Raw genomic sequence first — 4,205 nt, 5'->3', positions numbered from 1 at the left:
AAGGAAGCAAGCAACAAAACAAAAAGGCAACCTACTTAATGGGAGAAGATATTTTCAAATAATATATTTGATACGGGGTTAATATCCAAAATATATAAAGAACTTACAAAACTTATTATAACAATAATCCAATTAAAAATAAGCAAAGGACTTTAATAGACATATTCCCAAAAGAAAACACACAAATGGCCAACAGGTGAACAGAAAGATGTTTAACATTACTAATTATTAGGGAAATGCAAATGAAAACCAATATGAAATATCACCTTCCAATAGTCAGAATGCCTATTATCAAACAGCAAAATAACAAATGTTAGCCTGGGTGTGATGAAAATAGAACCCTCATTCATTGTACGTGGGAAAGTAAAATGGTGCAGCAACTATCATAAAAAGTATGGTGGGTTCTCAAAATATTAAAAATAGTCCTTTGTATGATTCTGGCCTTTGTGTCTGTTCTATGGAACAGAAGTAGTTTATCTTTGTCTGCCTTCTCTCCCACCTACGTGTCTGCCACCACCCCATGGAAGATTCGATGGACATGGACATGAGCTCCCTGAGGCCCCAGAACTATCTTTTATGTTGTGAACTAAAGGCCAACAAAGATTATCACTTTAAGGTGGATAATGATGAAAATGAGCACTAATTATCTTTAAGAATATTCACTTTAGTTCTAGCTGGTTTGGCTCAGTGGATTGAGTGTTAGCCTGTGGACTGAAGGGTCCTGGGTCTGAATCCGGTCAAGGGCACAAGCCCGGGTTGCAAGTTCAATCCCCAGTGTGGGGTGTGCAGGAGGCAGCCGATCAATGATTCTCTCTCATGAGTGATGTTTTTATCTCTCTCTCCTTCTCCCTTCCTCTCTGAAATCAATAAAAATATTTTTTTGAAAAAGAACAGTCAGTTTAGGGGCTGGTGCAAAGGATGAATTGCACATTGTTGAAGTAGAAACAATGAATTATGAAGGCAGTCCAACTAAAGTAACATCATCAACTTTGAAAATGTTTGTACAGCCAATGGTTTCCCTTGGTGACTTTGAAATAACACCACCTGTGGTCTTATGGCTGAAATGTGGGTCGGTATGGTTAGTGGACAGCGCTTAGTAGCTGGGGGAAGAAGATGCAGAGTCAGAAGATGAAGAGGAGGACAATGTGAAACTCCTAAGTGTATTTGGAAAGTGTTTTAACCCTGGAAGTGGTAGTAAGTTTACACAGAAAAAAAAAGTAAAACTTGCTGCTGCTGAAGATGATGAGGACAACAATGATGATGATTTTGAGGATGAGGAAGCTGAAGAAAAAGCTCCAGTAAAGAAATCTGAGATACACCAGCCAAATATGCAAAATCAAACCAGAATGAAAAAGACTCAAAACCATTAACACCAAGATCAAAAGGTCAAGAATCCTTAAACAAACAAACAAAACAAAACAAAACAACAGTAGTTCTGCAGAAGATATTAAAGAAAAAAAAATGCAAGCAAGTATAGAAAAAGATGGTTCTCTTCCCAAAGAAGAAGCCAAGCTCATCAATTATGTGAATAATTGTTTCTGGATAACTGAGCAGGAGGCTATTCAAGATCTCTGGCAGTGGAGGAAGTCTCTTTAAAAGTTTGAACAGTTTATTAACCACTTAACTACCACGCGTCCAAAACAGAAACCATCCCCACACACCACGATATTTTGGATTTAATTTAAAGAAATCAATTTTCAATGAATATTATAAAAATAAATATATTACTCACCATTTGGGTGTTCTTGAATATGTTCAGCTGACAATTCTCACAAAAAGATGATTTTATTTCTTTTTTCTTTTTTTTCTTTTTGATTAAGGTATTACATATGTGTCCTTATCCCGCCCCCCCATTACCCCCACCCCCCCACTCATGCCCTCACCCCCCTGGTATATGTGTCCAGGGCTGCCACTTAGGGCAAACTTTTTTTTTTATAGACGTGCGTGGCATAGGGGAAGGTTCGCTGCTTGTGTCTACAGACACTTATGGGTTAAAATTTCCCATTTTATTTCATTTCTGTAACAGTTGATATCTGACTGTCCCTCTTATAATGCAGAGTGAGAACTTCCCTACCGTGTCTGATAAACACTCAGGTTCCAGGGTCAAGAATGTGTTGTCCAAAATGCCTGTTTAGTTTTTAAAGATGGAACTTCACCCTTTGCTTGACTTTAAGTATGTATGGAATGTTATAAGACATAGTAGTAGTGGTGGTCAGACAAATGGCAATGGTGGGGAGACAAAAACATACATGTGAAAATAGACTCAGCATTCTAATAAAGTTGCACTGTTTCTTTTTTTTATCAAAAAGTTAAAAATAGACCTACCATACAATCCAGCAATTTCACTTCTAAACACTAATTTAAAAACATATATGTATCCCTATGTTTATTGCAAAATTATTTATAATAGCCAAGATATGGAAGCAACCTAAGTATTTATCAATAGATGAATATATAAAGAAAATGTGTATATATGTGTATATATATATATATATATATATATATATATATATATATATGATAAGATATTACTCAGCTATAAGAAGAATGAAATCTTGCCATTTGTGACAACGTGGATTGACCTAGATGGTATTATGCTAAGTGAAATAAGTCAGATAAAAACAGATACTGTGTAATTTCACTTATATGTGGAATTTAAAAAACAAAATAAATGAAAACAAAACAACACAGACTCATAGATACAGGAAACAAACTGGTAGAAACCTGTTTTATAATAAAGAATTTGGTCTTTGGACTGATTCCTAGAAGGGAGCACTAAACTTTAGAATTTTCTGAGTGACAGGAAGTCTTTGTTATTTATATTGAATCCTACAGTGCCCTAGCAAATTATGAAATCAACAAACAAAATAAAAACAGACTCATAGATACAGAGAACAGACTGACAGCTGTCAGAGGGGAGGGGTTTGGGGGCTGGGTGAAAAAGTGAAGAGATTAAGCAGTACAAATGAGTAGTTACAAAATAGCCACAGAGATGTAGACTACAGCATAGGACTATAGTCAATAATATCGAGATAAATATTTTGGGGCCAGATGGGTTTTTGAAGCAGCAGGAGGCCACTCTGTAAAGTACGTGACTTTTTAAAATCTAGCTACTTTGCTGTACATATGAAACTAACACTGTAATTGAAACACACACAAAAAATAGTACAAATAAATAAATTATCCACCCTCTTATAAAACAAAACCAAACCTACAGGGCAGTGGGAATCCTCACATTTGTAGCCAGTTTGGCAGAAGTTCAGGAAACTTGGAAACCCTGGAGCTTGTGGCTGGTGTCTGAAGGGAGAGGAGTCTGTGGGGGGATGTGTCTTCAACTTGTGAAATTTGACCTAATTCTAGATAGTGTCAGAATTACATTTGAAAACCTGTAATCAATGGCCTCACATAAATAGTGCTCTAGAGGAAGATGTCAACCGAACAGTAATTAAAGCACTAGCCAATAAGGACAGACAGAGAAAATTAGAGAGTGTAGAATTGAAATAGTTACCCCTGTATTTGAATATAAATAAGCATAAGAACTAATCCCTTGGCGAGCTTATCCACAGTTTAATGATTCTTTCCTTATAACAAACCTGTTGTTTAACAGAATCTTGCCTATATATTAATTTATTGAGTGACCAATGGTAATGAAACCAGTTTCTGAGACCTGATAACAAAATAGTTATCTCTCAACAAAGTAAAATAAATGGCATAAGCAATGATCGACTCCAAAATAAAGGAATTAAATGACAATAAAATGACTAATAAATTTTGTGCAAGGGAAAATCTCCATTGTATTTTTCGGTTTTATTTAGACAACAAGATTTGGAGATCTATGGTAAATTTGCCTTCATCTAGAGCAGTGGTTCTCAACCTTCCTAATGCTGCGACCCTTTAATACAGTTCCTCATGTTGTGGTGGCCCCCAACCATAAAATTATTTTCATTGCTACTTCATAGCTGTAATTTTGCTACTGTTATGAATCATAATGTAAATATCTGATATGCAGGATGTATTTTCATTGTTACAAATTGAACATAATTAAAGCATAGTGATTAATCACAAAAAACAATATGTAATTATATATGTGTTTTCCGATGGTCTTAGGCGACCCCTGTGAAAGGATCATTCAACCCCCAAAGGGGTCGCGACTCACAGGTTGAGAACTGCTGATCTAGAGCTTACTATTTAATTAATTCATCTGT

General features: G+C 35.7%; 1 pseudogene; it reads left to right on the top strand.

The window, feature by feature from the left end:
* Nucleotides 1-520: 520 nt before the first annotated feature.
* On the top strand, nucleotides 521-1,596 carry LOC118654521 (annotated as a pseudogene).
* Nucleotides 1,597-4,205: the final 2,609 nt, after the last annotated feature.

The sequence above is a fragment of the Myotis myotis genome, unplaced genomic scaffold (genome assembly GCF_014108235.1).
Source record: "Myotis myotis isolate mMyoMyo1 unplaced genomic scaffold, mMyoMyo1.p scaffold_m19_p_4, whole genome shotgun sequence".
NCBI classification, from domain to species: domain Eukaryota; kingdom Metazoa; phylum Chordata; class Mammalia; order Chiroptera; family Vespertilionidae; genus Myotis; species Myotis myotis.
This window is presented reverse-complemented; position numbering and strand designations above follow the sequence as displayed.